At 31.2% G+C, this 14,443-nt stretch overlaps 1 protein-coding gene across 2 annotated transcripts in view; it reads left to right on the forward strand.

The window, feature by feature from the left end:
* Positions 1 to 10,199: 10,199 nt before the first annotated feature.
* Grip (Glutamate receptor interacting protein) overlaps positions 10,200 to 14,443 on the forward strand; it is a 252,271-nt gene continuing 248,027 nt past the window's right edge. For both annotated transcript variants that reach the window (XM_090107517.1, XM_090107518.1), the window contains exon 1: positions 10,200 to 10,343. The gene's annotated coding sequence lies outside the window, so the exon portion shown is untranslated. The remainder of the gene's footprint in view (positions 10,344 to 14,443) is intronic.

A 14,443-nucleotide genomic window follows, 5' to 3' on the forward strand; every position in this document is an offset into this window, starting at 1 on the left:
CATACATTACTCATTATTTGTTGAAATAATAAAATAAGTCTTCATCTGCCTATTTGGTTCCCATTGGAATACACGTTTCATGATAATATTATGAGGGTTTAGAGCTTCCGTGGATAAATCCGTGGTTAAATGTGACTCGGTAGATAAAATAAAACATCAATATGTCTTAGGATATTTAATTTAAGGCTCTTGACTCTTAAAGTTTTAACTACATTTAAAAAAATACACAGACGTCGTCGCTCAATCTAACTATTTATAAGTTAACTAGCGACCCGCCCCGCCTTCGCACGGGTGCAATGCTGATACTAAATACACTACAGAAAAACTGTGAACGTTGTATATAAAAAGATAGAGGCCCCCTCCGGCTTCGCACGGGTATAAAATATATAGCCGGGCGGCCGGCCGGTACCGCCGCAAACGCTACGTCCCGCAATTTTTAAATCTGTAATATCTTCGAAAATATTCACTTAAATCATACGGTGTAAAGGGCCATATAGATCTACATTGAATGAACAATGTGTTCAATTTATTTAATTGGTTAAGGGTTAATGCTGTATTGGTTAAAATCGCTTGGAAAATTAGCCATTATTTGTAAATGATAAAAAAAAAGTTATTCTGGGTTATCCATAAGAGATAGATATATACCATTGCGGGCTTTTCTGTAGACCTTTTCAATGTGTATAATACATAATACATTATTTTGATAAAACTCGAAGGTTTCAGCCTGCGTTTGCAATTTAAGCGGAAAAAATGTAATTTTTTACGACATCACATTAGAAACCTCAAAAATAACAATACTACTCCACTATTTAATGGATGTCATTATACATATAAACCTTCCTCTTGAATCACTCTATCTTTTAAAAAAATCGCATTAAAATCCATTGCGTAGTTTCAAAGATTTAAGCGTACAAAGGGACATAGGGACATAAGGACATAGGGACATAGGGACAGAGAAAGCGACTTTGTTTTATACTATGTAGTGATTAATAATTGAATTAAATCTTTATTTATTATTGAGTACAACTTAGTACATTAATTAATGCATTCTAGATTATTAAAATAAAAAATTCCGAATATTCACGCTACGACACTTATCAAGTTAAATTATTATCAGCAGAAATAATAAAAGATATCTTTAAGTTTTTTTAAAGCTGTTATTTATATCTAAATAATTTATGCAATTTTGCATTTAAAAGTTATTTACGTAGGTTGCTAGACTAGACTGTAGTTGTTATGAAAAGTATTATCGATTCATACAATATATACTTACGTTTATTGTTTACTAGTGGTCCGCCCCGGCTTCGCCCGTGGTACATATTTCGCAATGAAAGGTAGCCTATGTCCTTTCTCGGGTATCAAAATATCTCCATACCAAATTTCATGCAAATTGGTTCAGTAGTTTAGGCGTGATTGAGTAACAGACAGACAGACAGAGTTACTTTCGCATTTATAATATTAGTATGGATTCTTTGTCAGTGTATGAACAAAAAGGAACTAGGTTTGATACGTAGAGTCTAATCTATACCATCTATACTAATATTATAAAGCTCAAGAGTTTGTTTGTTTGAACGCGGTAATCTCAGGAACTACTGGTCCGATTTAAAAAAATCTTTCGGTGTTAGATAGCCCATTTATTGAGGGTAAAACCGCGGAGCGCAGCTAGTAAATAATATATATTATATAGTATTATGGCGCAGAAAAGCTTGTCTTACTCTTAGTAAATAATTGTATATATACCAATATCATAGAGGCAACACAATAAGCTAGTAGAGTTGGAGGTAATGTCTGCTTGTACTATACTGATTTTGAAAATTATTTTACCGTTAGAAACCTACATCCTTACCGAATAATAAATACATATCAATTTTTAATCCTACCAGAGCCCTGGGAGCGAATAATTCTTAAAATAAATTAATATTTGTAGCAAACAAGGATGTAGTTCATGAAAAAAAACTACATTCCTATGTCGTTTTATGACAATAGATAAGCAGTCACAAAAATTCTAAATTATTCGCTAAAAATCTTAAAATGTTTTCCAAATACGAAACAGTATAAATATTCCCCCCATAAACGCCTATAACTTTGCCTACACAAAGTTTGAACGTCGAAGTTTCTCGAAAGTTTAATACATTCCTGATAAGTGCGATTGGTGACGTCACGTATTTCCTACATTTTAAATGTGACGTATCTTAATGTGTGATCTGGGTTCTATTTAAATAGTAACAGGGGTTTGAGAGTATATTTGGTTCAAGTTATTTTTGAATGCATTAGATTTCTTGGGTAACTCTAATACTGATACTACTTATCAAAGAAGGAAACATTGGGGCCTTTAAGAAAAGAGCTTATTTGTCCATAAATGGCCGGCAAAGCACCTGCAACACTTCTAGTTTTACAAGTGTATATGGGCGGTGGTGACCACTTAACATCAGGTGGCCCACCTGCCCCTTTGCTTGCTCTGACATTAAAAAAAAAACAATCTATACTAATATTATAAGGCTGAAGAGTTTGTTTGAACGCGCTTATCTCAGGAACTACTGGTCCGATTTGAAAAATTCTTTAACTGTTAGATAATTCATTTATCGAGGACAGCTATAGGCTATATATCATCACGCTAAGACCAACAGGAGCGGAGCAATGCGGGTGAAACCGCGGAGCACAGCGAGCACCTATATAATATTTAGTAAAAGGTACATCGTCGAAATATTAAGGTTTTACGTGCATATAAAAATAGCTTATTAAGTTGTATGCATAATATTTTGTAGGTATATTACAAACTGTTATGACGACTCAAAAGTGCTTTTATAAGAAGTCTAATTATTGAATAAATAAATGTTTGAGTTTGAAATTATTTGAACAATTCTTTTCTTAAAAGCTGGCCCGAGTTACTTTTTATCAAGCTTCTGTCTGCTATAAGTTTGAAATTAACAAAACCGATACTTCACTATTATTTATTTGCAAAATCATTTCTAGAAAAGTTGTGCGCTTACCACAGATCTCTGAACGCTTCCAACTTGTGAAAGTTATCTGTTTAACTTTTAAACGTCATTGATACAAATATTGGAATAGTTCTGGATATCATTACTATAAAATATAATATTACTAGCTTTTCGCCGCAGCTTCGCCCGCGTAGTCAACGAAAAACCCGCACAGTTCCCATTCCCATGAGATCGGGGTAGGAACTATCCTATGTGTTAATCCAAGTTGATTTCGTAAATCGAGCCTATTATTCGTTATTTTAAGGATTTAGTCAATTACATAGTTAAAATTTCCTTGCTAGAAGCAAAAATGATATTATGGGCCCCCCATAATACATAGTCACGTTTGTTAAATTTATGATACCAGTTTAGGGGTAATCACTACCATAGTAAGTCAAAGTCGCTTTCCGCCGTCTGTCTATCTGTAAGCTAAAATCCTTAAAACTACGGAACGGATGATTTTGATATAGTTTTTTTTAATAGATAAAATGTTTCTCGAGGAAAGTCATGACATATTATTTATTAGGTTCAAGAAGAAACGGGCGGATAGCTAGTTAAATATTATATTAAGAAGTTAGTTATTGACAGATTATTAATAACAAAACTTCATGTTATTTTTATTAATAAATTGTTAGTTCAACAAAAACAATGCGGAGAAGGAGTGTTGGATGTGCCGATAAATGGGATAAGGCAAGGGAAGATGATGATGATGTTAGTTCAACAAAAAGACAACAACGAGAAAATTTTAAACAAAGCGTTAATTGGGTTGTATTTAGTCCTTAGGGATAAACTTTATATCCTCTAATTAAACTAGTTTTGGGTAATATTAAGTATTCAAAGTGAACTTAATTTAATTAGTACTGTCCCTTTGTGAACCGATATAAATACGTAATGAGAGGATGTTACTTTTTGATTAATCTGTAAACAGCGTGTGTACAAAAGCACATATTGTGTGTTTAGCTTTGTGTCTCTAGCGGAATGATTAAAAATAAACCGCCAAGTGTGTGTCGCACGAACACAATCCACTTTTCAAAGTAATTACAATATTCTTATTCTATCTACTTACATATATCATAATAAAAATGAATCGCAAAATGTGTTGTCAAGCGCATAACTCGAGAACGGCTGTTTTCGTTAATTCTTTTTTTATGATGTTCCTTGAAGTACGAGGATGGTTCTTTTAGAGAGAAAACGTAAACATGTACCACGGGCGAAGCCGGGGCGTACCACTAGTTTAATACAAAATGAGATACAGCAGTTATGCCGAATTTGCTCTACTTATCCTTTGTTAAATAAATAACACATTATATTATTATGTTTAATGTAGTTTTTGGATATAAATATAATCTTAGAAATATGAACCCATTGTGTTCCAAAGCAATTTACTATTGAAAACAAAGGCTCTATTTAAACGCCAGCTATTTCTCATATAGGGGTTGACCGCAAAACTATTGTTAAGGGCTAAATTGATTGGCTATTATACTTTTGCTTATAGAAATATACCATGTAATTTTAGAAAATCTCTAAAATATTTGATTCTACCTACTTGGGCAGGCATTATTAATAATGAATGAATGAATGAAAATACTTTATTGCTTTGAAAAAAAATTAAAAAAAGAAAATACTCAAAATAAATCAGCAAAGGGCCCACCTAAGGTAGCGATCTCTACCGGGCAACCCTAACAATAAAAAGTCATTATAGTCAAATGAATGATTATAATATTTTCAATGAGTTATTTAATATAATAGTGTTTAAAACCATGAAAATGCTACATTTTCTGTTGAGCTACCTGATGATAACTACGTTTTACTTCAGTGTTATACGCTGCTTCTGACTCGTCTTAAATCTTAATATGAAGAGAGCCGGGAAATTTACATAGCGTAAGATAACTATTTAAGTCACTAGTCGGACTCTAATAGATGAGCTTATGCATATATACAAGACAAAAACTCAAAAGGCTTTTGTCGATATATTTTCAAACATTACATACGAACAAAACCTAGTATAGTAATGTCTTACCGCCATAATACATTCAATTTATTATACAAAATATTCTATACTTACCTACTATTATTTGTACATTATTTTTTGCGACAAATTATACACATTCATTCGGCAAACCCTCAATATTGATAATAATCGGCATTAACATTTGCACCCTACAAATATCCGCAAATAATTATCATATTTATGTTATCATGGGGAGTAAAGCCTGGGTGAATAACATAACTTACAATAGCGTTACAAATTCGCATGATTGATCTAGATTGTATGAGTTTAATTGAGGGGTCTTTTGTGACTCATGAGCTTCCAGAAATACGGAATTTTTAGTTATTTACTGTTATTATTAAAGATACTTACATTAAAACATATTTTATAGGGGCCCTTTAGGTAATAATTTTTTTTAGTATTACGTGTATTATAAAATACTAGCGGTCTGCCCTGGCTTTAAACGTGGTAATTATAATATAATATGTATAGTCTATAGCACACAGGGATCACGCAGGTATACATCAAAAGGTGAAAGAATATTTGAAATCGATAAAGCTCCTGTGAAAAGCGCATTTAAACAAACACGTCTAGCTTAATATTATTAGAATTGGTAGGAATTCATAAACAAGTAAAGCAAATATCTCATACATAATGGCTCCAAAGAATAGGAGAGTCATTCTGTTTATGAAGCTAAACTACATCTTAATAACTCAATGTCAAGTCATCTTATAACATTATTAAATGACACTTCAATTCCACTTTATTGGGTCTAATTACTGTCTTTATCAGAAGGTCTCATAACAACTGCATTGTAATCTGTTCTCACTTAGCCATGTTACTGGTTTTAACTGGCTTGAACCGGTTTCAACTGTTTAAACAAGACGTTTACACTCAAATAACTGTAACAGGGTTTAAAGTTTAGACTCCCTGTTCTCCTCTGTAAGTTAGACAATTACTTGTTTTACTGAAATGGTCTTTAACATGAGCTTATATAGATAAGCTCATGTTAAATCTTCTATTCGGACTCCAATTTTATAGTTGGCATCGCAAGTAAAAATCGCCATGAAAAGTGTAAAAACTGACAAACCTTGTGTTTTAAATATTTCCGATCTGTACTTTTACTTCCTATAATTTTTATCTTCAACCCGTTGGTACCGCTTATTTGAAATATTATTAAAATAAATATAAATAAAGAAAAGATTGATTTTAAAAATTCATGTATAAATTACTCTATCATGTTCGTTAAATGTTCCACTTAAACCTATATTTTATAAGACTGCTTAGTCTCAAAATTGTTTGATACAAAAGGTTATTTTAGCTTATAAACCGATTAATCTTTATGCTTTTGGCAGCCCTATTATAGAATACATAAGTAAAATAGCTGTTGTCGTTTCCGCAGCATTATATGCGATGCGGTTGCCAACGTGGAGTCGGCAAATTTAAAATACGGGGATGTTTACAACTCTTGCTCTCTTACTATATGTAATATGTTACCGGTTTCAGAATTTTACCAGACTGCGGTGCAGCATGCGCGTCATGATTTAAGAGCATTTTCATTAATATAGATATTATTTGATAAAATTTCTCTGTTCCACTGTGATTGTCGAATAAGTGATATTGTTATGATAATACTGATGTTAGTGTGTGCTTTTTAAAATTTACTATTATAATAATTAACTTTTGTGATAATATATGCCATGCTGTGGTTGCAGAATCAATTTTATTTATGTATCTTCAAATGATACAGCAAAATTATAAGACTATTTATCATAGTATAAGAATTGAGGTTAGAACCGTCTATTGATTGACTCAATAACGGCATAGTTTAAATATGACATCCTATTAAGGGCAAAAAAATCGGCTAAACGGATTTTAATTTAATTTTAATTTACTTATATTATGGGCAAATAGTACCTACTTACTACATATTATTATGCTCATGTAAGTCTTTATAAAGAGCTCACCTAAATATATCCAATACATAGATTAGTACGAGGAAACACGTTAAATTTCCTAGAAGTCATTCCTTCGCTCGAGTTTTATTTTACTTCTGTGGATTTTCTGAGTAGTGGATATAATGCGTCCAGATTAAGATATTAAGGAGTCAATCTTATTATTGGATTTCTAAATAACGTGAAAGTTTATTAAACATTCATGCATAGTTACAAACTTTCACGTTTATCATATAAAATGGTGATAAATAATTTTGATTTTGAATTTGTAACCTAAAAAAACTATTCTAAAAAACTACTGAAATATATTGCTTATCACCCGAATCAGAACCTTCAGTGTCAAAAAAACATTTCATCACGTATTTACGAGTCAAACGTTTGATCAACACAGGCTTGGCGAGTTACCAACAATATGAATCATAGCAGACCATACACATTTGTCAGAGCGCGTCAGAGATGGGAGTGTACAAAAACTATAGTTACAGAATTGTGTACATATTGTACATAGTACTATATTAGATTTATTTTTTTAACATTTATGCTGCAAACATAACATACGATAGAAACAATAAAAACATAGAGCCTCTGCTCTATGTTTTTTTCTGCCCTCTGGCAGTCTTGACACTTTAAGAGATCTCTTCGAGAAAACCAGCAGGATCAGTGGCGAAATATACCTGAATAAAGATATTTTAATTTAACAAGAACAGTAAATAAGCAGGTTTAAAAAATAATCTTCATAATCTACAAGTCTATTTTTGATAGATAGGGAAATGTTTCAGAGCTTATATATTTTTCATTTTCTTCCACTATAGGCGTCATTTGGGAACATGGGAACCACTGACAATCAGTGCTGCAGCTCTTAAGCCGCAGAATTCCTGAGTGGTGTCCCTGTTCAGCACACAGGATCACACCTTATTAATATTAGTGTTTTATATCGTAATTTCAATGTGTTTTTCTATTTAATTTCTGTTTTATTATTATTTGTCTGTATGTGTGTGTTGAATTAAATGTCTTTTCTTTCTTTCTTCTTCTTCTATATTGCAACAATTATTGTGACAGAATTGAATAAGGTAACTTTTACGTTTATTTTGTTCAGACCTGAATAGTAATAGTAAGTATAAGTGACCTGAATAATCTATTTCTTAAAATTTTTCTCTAAAAAATCTTTAAAACTTCGCAACGGATTTTGATGTGTTTTTTTTTATAGATAGAGTGATTCAAGAGGAAGGTTTTAACATATAATTTATTAGGTTTTAGACAAAGCAGGCGAAGCCGCGGGTGGTAAGCTAGTCTTCAATATACTGTATCTACAATAAACTTTGTTTCCAACGGATTTAATCGTCTTCAAAAACGTCCCTTTATCTTGCTCAAACTGCCAACCTGTTTCCACTTAACAAACACCGACTTTTAACTGGTCTTTCACTTTGGAAACTTGCTTAATTAACCAGTTTATTCCTTAAACCGCTTAAGGTTTGAAGACGATTGTGAAAAGGCATAATTATGCTTGGTCATGGTGATCTGAGCAAGCACGAAACTCGAGAACGGCTTGACCAATTCGGTTTAACATTTTTGTTCAGGCACAAGGAAGTTTTTATGTACTATTAATATTATAAATGCGAAAGTAACTCTGTCTGTCTGTTACGCTTTCCCGCTTAAACCTCTCAAGTGATTTTGATGAAATTTGGCACAGACAATCTTTAGACCCTGAGAAAGCTAGTATATATATATATATATATATATATATATATTCACGCTAAGGATAGTGGGATATCCTGTATACTGATAATAATAATAGTTACAACGAAGCATTATATTATTATCATCAAATAGATAATTTTGTTCTATAAAATCAACACTCCTTGAAATTCGTTCATCAGTAGATGCGTTATTCATGTCACATAGGCTCTATATTACGAAAACCTACTAACATTATGCAAGCCCACTAAAAAAGTGAATTTGGAGTTCCAAAAGAGGACACAATGGACTTAAAATCTCACCAAAGATAGTTCAAAGCCGATGTTAATACATTTTGATGAGCTTTCGAAATTTACCTTCGAACTTTGACGTTCTTTAACTAGTGAGAGAATATTACTTTTCGACCTCTTGAATATTTTATAAAGGCGTCCCAAAGGCGGCTTATTGGATGATAACGATGATTACAGTTCGCTTTAAACTGCCAAAGTGTTTTCAAATTACAATTTTTGGTATTAGGATATCTTTGAGGCGGTATGATTAAAGTTTGGGCTTTGCGTTGGGTATAGTTGGATTGGAACATACTATGTTTAATTGTAGGTTCTTATCCTACTATTATTATAAATGCAATATTTCTATTTTTATTTGTTTGTTTGTTACTCCTTCAATAACTGCTCGACAGATTGTCATGAAATTTGGCACACACATTATCCCACGGTGACAGGAACAATGCGAGTTTTCCTTTGTGAAAAGCTAGTACTATAAACGTTTATTCCCTTATCTTAAAAAATATATATGAAACATAAAACAAGCTTAAAATATTTACCTTTAAAATCCTTTATGCAGATACCTCACTCGATAGATTTTGAAAACATAACTGGAACGGCAAGACCACGTATCGCGGCAACTGGGTCGTCGAGAAAAAAGCTACTCTAATAGAGAAAAATCTGTAGTTAGAAAAATTTTTCTACGCATATAAAGTAAAATAAAGGTATTGATGTTAAATTGAAAAAAAGAAAAGTTTATAGATATCATTTGAATCACGTCCAAAGCAATCATAAGAAGCATAAGAAACAAAAGCTCTTTTTTCGATCTTCTAATGCTTCTTAGTTTCAAAAACAGTATTTTCTTTCAAATTATATAAGTATTTTACACAGAATAATTATATTTTACTTGCATTGACCATAATGCGATGTCAATATAACTTAAAATGAATACATTAGAATGAAACCCACGCCTTCATCTACAATACACTGATCAATGTCGATAATTTTAATAGATAGCCATAAAACAAAAATAGTTTTTCTTCCGCGTAAAACTTTTATAAATAGAACCCCACGTACATTGAACCTGTGGTTCAAAGTTCCAAAGGAATAGCGTATTCAGTTCCGATTAAGTACGGGCCGTTGCATCGAGTGATTAATGCCTAAGAACTTAATAAGACCCAACTATCTCGTTTATGCTTCGATAATTTTGTTGCTTCGCTGCGCATTTGCCACAACAAAATTGTGAAGTTAAATGCGTTGATGTTAGCAATTGTGTTCAGTTTTCAGACTTCATTCTTCAGTATGTGGTTAGCTTTCGTGGGGAGAGGTTGTGCGCTCCGTCCGCTCGCCTTTGCAACTGTTACGAAAATATCCGTGGATTTAGTTTTAGTGTAGACATTTGTGTGTGTTTGTGTTTTTGTTGTGTTTATAATTGTATGAGTGTAAAGGATTTTACGAGCAGGTTTGTTGTTTTTTAACTGTTTATTAATGTATTTTAGTGTGTACAATATAATGTACAATATACATTTTTTAATTGGTGATTTAATATGTATTTGTAAAATATACTCCTTTCAAAGCTTTCATTGACTCTATTATTTAAGCAAACAAAATATTCTTGATGTAGAGTTTGATTTTAATAGGTATTAAAACTAGCTCTACATTATTTTATAATTAATGTTTTTTTCAAATATATTTAAAAAAATGGGTGTTTATTACGTAAATAATAGGATTAAAAATAATCACCATTATTTTATAATTACACCAAAATATATACGCTCATTTCGCAGCTCGGTAAAACAAAACGAATATTTTTATAATGCTTTCTACAAATCTTAAATAATATGAATTTCCTTAACAATAGAGTCACATAAAACAAATAAATTTAAGAACTATATTTAGAGTATAATCGCGAGCGACAGGGGAATAAGTTTGCCAAAACTATAATGAAAATATCAACTGACTTTGACCTTTTCCCAAATTGATAGAGCTTTATAAATGAAACCTCAAATAAATTAACATTTTATGATTAATATTTTATTAATAAGGTACATTTAAGTATTTTTTACAATTCAAATATGATATTTAGATTGTATTATTTTATATAGAGTCTAGACTCTATTGTTGTATTATAAGCATTGCGATATACTATATTACATTTATTAATACTGATTATATGGTATGTATTAAATAATGTTTTAAATGTAATTTAATCGAAAAATGTTGCCATGTCATTATATTATGTACTTAGGTCTTTTTTTAATGAAATTTCGATTTATGGCTCTACATTCGCACATTTTTCCTGTTTAATAATGCTATTACTGAGAATATTTATTAAACTAAAGAAGAGTTTACCATATTTTAGCATGGTTAAAAATGAACTTTAAATTAAAATATAGGATAAAGAAAATCAAACGCGGACGCTATCGTGGGCTTAAACTAGTGCAACCCACACAACTAAATGCAGTATGAATCAGCGATATATTTAGTTTAAATATAATTTGGCCAAGACTCCCAACTCATAAGTGCTGTTTTTGAAATATTATCTCCGCATTGTTAAGGAGCTTATTAAATTTAATGAACCAGACTGCTACGATTCCATATTTTGTTCGTATTTGATATAATATATGTGAAACTGAAATGATATTTACAAAATGTATTGTGATATCACATTAAGGAATGGAAACGAGTATAGTAATTTGAATAATAGTAGATGTTTGCATTGCCCATAAATTCTACACATCTGTATTTCAATATGAATACAACGATTTAATATTATGTTTAGATACAAAATTACATAATATACCTATTATGTATTTTAACATAGAAAGCAAGGATATCTATGAATCTCTATACTTTGAACTCTTTAAAATATGTACAAGTCTTATGGGTAATGCATCCATACTAATATTATAATTTATAAATGCGAAAGTAACTCTGTCTGTCTGTCTGTTACTCAATCACGCCTAAACTATTGAACCAATTTGCATGAAATTTGGTATGGATATATTTTGATACTGATTTTATATTCCAGAATCAAACATGCTACTTTTGATTTCAAAAACCTCTAAAACTTTCATAGTTTCCTGTAATCTGCGGCACAGCACAGCCTAGTTCTATTAATTAAACTTTTATCTGAACAATAGAGGTCACTTACGCGAATCGTTTGTTAAAAATCATATCCACACCACTATATAAATGTCATGATCATGTTGAACTGATGAAAAACGTTAATTGCTCGCTTTTGTTTTATTGAGTGAAAAGCGATGGAGCCAATAAGTTCAACCGCTTTATATATATACCGTTTTATTTTCTAAATGGCTGTAAAATTTTATTTACGAAAATAGATTCAGTCTATGTTTGATCAGCGAGTTGTTAAAATGTTTTATTTGGTTTTTAACCCCTGATGTGAACGAGGGGCGCTCTAGGAATCGAACGAACGAATCTGCTCTAAGTTGTTTTGATATAAGCTGGTTTTTTAATGTGTTGATCTGAAAATAACAATTGAATTTATGTATTAGCTTAAAGCTTCGTTAATTATTTTTTTTTTATGTTTGTAACTCAATTATTACGCAAACATAGCATTGAATCTTACTTTAAAAGTGTTATTTATTAGATACATCGTTTATTACTCTGAAGAAAAATATACGCTTTGGCCTTCCACCATTTATATTATAGATAGCCATGACGTAGTTTAACCATTTAGGTACCACTGTTATTTTCCCTTGTCACGTCTTTTCACGATCTTAGTTCAATATTTAAAGTTATTGTTATATAGGAGTCGGTCTTTCTGCTTTTGTAAATTAAATCTGCATGATTAATATACGTGTAACGTGTAACAATTAAAAAGACAAATGAAGAGATGTTCAGAACTCATCCTACGTTCCTAGAATTTTGGAATGTATGGTTCATAATAATATGGTGAAGCATGAAGCAAGCTTGAAGTTTAAGATAATAATTTTCAACCATTACACTGGTAGGAATATTATAGTAGTTATATTTAAATAAGGCCATGGTTTTATGATGTTAGTGTACCTATATATTTGTTTGTTTACGTGTTTGTCTCTTAAACTTGGCAAAAATTCATTAATTATTAAAGTAGTATATACTATGCATTTTAAACAAATTTATTTGCCACATAATTTTCATATTATGTCACATGATTTTCATAGCACATAAAAGGGAATGAGATTAAAACATCTCAAGCATGGTTATTGTATGAATAAACGTATTATTTTAAATGTTTATTTGTCCACCCTCGTTATAAGTGACAGCTATAATAATATTATGTGATATTTTATGGAATATATGGCAAATATTTATGTGATATTAATTAATTATGGTTGGCACGGAGGGTTAGGTACTTAGCGACAAAGCAGCGTTTTTTAAATTTATGAATTTATTGTTTACCTTTCACGTAGGTGTATATTTTTTTACACAAAAGAAAATCTATTTTTTATTCTTAAGGCCGACTTTTGTTAATTCTTAAGTTTATTAAATCGAGGCATATATTTTACTGAATAAGATTTTTCATAAGAACTTTAAAGAATAGAAAGAAAAATTTTCATTTCATTTCACATATTATATTTGCGCACGATATCTCAGACATGGAATAGAGTGCATTTGTGTTGAATATTTTATTATAATATCTTCTTAAAGTGGCTTTTCTAGAACATTCGCTGATGGAAGCGGATAGCAAACACTTGACCACTTCTGAACTAAAACATCTGGGATCTTTATTTGTATAGATAGATGAAAATTCGATCAGTTTCTTGTTTCATATGACTTTTCGATTAAAAGTAGTTTTATATGCAATGTTACAAACATAGTATATACATAGTAGGTTTTGTATGACCGTTATGTGTTATTTATTGGCTTCGCACGTGGTACATTACCATAAAAGCCATCTTCGTACTTCAAGTAATATTATTTCATACAAAAAAATCGTGACAATCAGCATGCTGTAGTGGAGTACATTGATTTTCAGTTGCTGTATTCGTCGTCTTGCCGTGTTCATAAAAATACACTAATAATATGTTGCTTTCTGCACCTTCATTCGTGTAGAGATGTCATTGTTAGTGCAGTGCAGCTATACCCAATACACATTTTTATATTTATTTTCTTTATACATTCTAATAGTTGTAGCTCCGTGGTCGCATATCAATCTAAACTTAAATAAAATCGATACTAATATTATAAAGCTGCAGAGTTTGTTTGTTTGAACGCGCTAATCTCAGAAACAACTGGTCCGATTTGAAAAAATCTTACTGTGTTACCCATTTATCGAGGAAGGCTATAATAGGTTATAATTTATGATCACGCTTAGACCAACAGCAGTAGAGCAATGTGGGTAAAACCGCGGGGCACAGCTAGTAGTATACATACGTGTCAAATGAATGGGAGTGTGGGTAATATTTTTTTTTATGTTTTTTATTTTCTCAACTCTACGCTCTTTATCTATGATATAATTTAGACACTATCCATATACTAAAGATTCTAATAGAGATGATGCAAATATATATGAAAAAATATGTTGATGAGCGTAGACAAAGTTGCATAGGTGGC

This window comes from Colias eurytheme, chromosome 11, assembly GCF_061535395.1.
Source record: "Colias eurytheme isolate Ceu_HAF_F1 chromosome 11, ilColEury1 Martin Lab GWU primary, whole genome shotgun sequence".
NCBI classification, from domain to species: domain Eukaryota; kingdom Metazoa; phylum Arthropoda; class Insecta; order Lepidoptera; family Pieridae; genus Colias; species Colias eurytheme.